Below are 1,430 nucleotides of genomic sequence, written 5' to 3' on the forward strand. Positions count from 1 at the left end.
CTTGGTGTTTTTTTTTTAACTGTTAATTTGGGCCAACGGTTTATTCCTTTCTGTGCCGACAATCTTAAACATCTTCAAAGCAGAACAGTGCACTGGAGAGAGGTGCCAGCAGTTAAGGGCATGTACTGCTCTTGCAGAGGACTTGGATTCGTAAGCTACCCCCTCAAGGGTACCCTCCAGGGGTAGCTTACCAGTGCCAGCTTCAGGAGATCCTATGCGTCTGGCCTCCGTGGCTCCTGGACACACATGTGTATGCCCACATACACACAATATAGAAAGAACTTTCTACAAGTAGAACTAATTAGGCATAGCACCCCATTCTGTTTCTTCTGGCACGCTTCTCTGTTAGTATCTATACCATCGTGTACAGCCAACTGTCCCAGGCCTATTCCCTGGCCTCTCCTGGAGTTCCCCCAGTCAGAAGTGGGAAGCACGGGGCTTTGGGAGTACACCTGGCTGGTTAGCACTCAGGCACTGTGCAGGTGGCCTTCAAAGGGACAGGGCGCTTGCAGAGGCAGTGTGTAGGTTTAGGGGGCAGGGCTTATCACTTGGAATAATGTTGGGGTTGTGGTGCTTACAGGGTAGCTGGAGAGATTAGAGAGAGGAGGCCCGAGTACTGCTGAGCTTCCTAGGGAGCAGGGCAAAGGTACTGGGGAAAGAGAAGGAAGGCAGGGGAAGCCATTCTGTTACTGAGTCAGAAGAATGGTGGGAATAGTTCATTTGCTGGGGTGAATGGCTGGCCCCAAGGCTTCTCAATCCGTCATTACGTGATTCCATCGACACTAGACTCAGTTGGTAAGTGTAAATCATATCTAATCCTGACCAAAGAGCAGGAGGATTTGGAGTGAACACCACCCAACGAGGAAGGAGAATTTGAAAGGACATTTTTATAGGCTTGGCAGGTTTGCTCAGAGCTAGTCTGGTTTATCAATAACTCAGTAGATGAAGTAAATGGTGAATTTTTCTCATTTAACAAAACCATACTCAGGCTTTTCCTATTTTCTTGCTAAACCTTATAAAGGGCATTTTGTTCCTGGGAGATTTGGTAAGGTCCTATGTTAATGAAAAGGCCTCCCCCACTTCCCTTCTTTACTCAGAACCTTTGGTGCTTCATGTCATTTCCTTTCATGATGAGACTCTGAAGGCTGGAGGCAGAGGGTCTCTGAAAGTGGTGGGGGAGGGTAACAGAAAAGAACGCTGTGTTACAGGATTTGACACTTTTTTTTCTTTCCTTCTTTTTCTTTTATAATTTTATTTTTTTCTTATCAGTTACATTTTATTAACTCTGTATCCCAGCTGTATCCCGCTCCCTCATTCCCTCCCACTCCCACCCTCCCTCATCTCCTCCCTGCCCCTTTCCAAGTCCACTGATGGGGGGGACCTCCTCCCCATTCATCTGATCCTGTTTTATCAGGTATTTTCAGGACAGG

The sequence above is a fragment of the Meriones unguiculatus genome, chromosome 17 (genome assembly GCF_030254825.1).
Source record: "Meriones unguiculatus strain TT.TT164.6M chromosome 17, Bangor_MerUng_6.1, whole genome shotgun sequence".
Lineage (NCBI taxonomy): Eukaryota > Metazoa > Chordata > Mammalia > Rodentia > Muridae > Meriones > Meriones unguiculatus.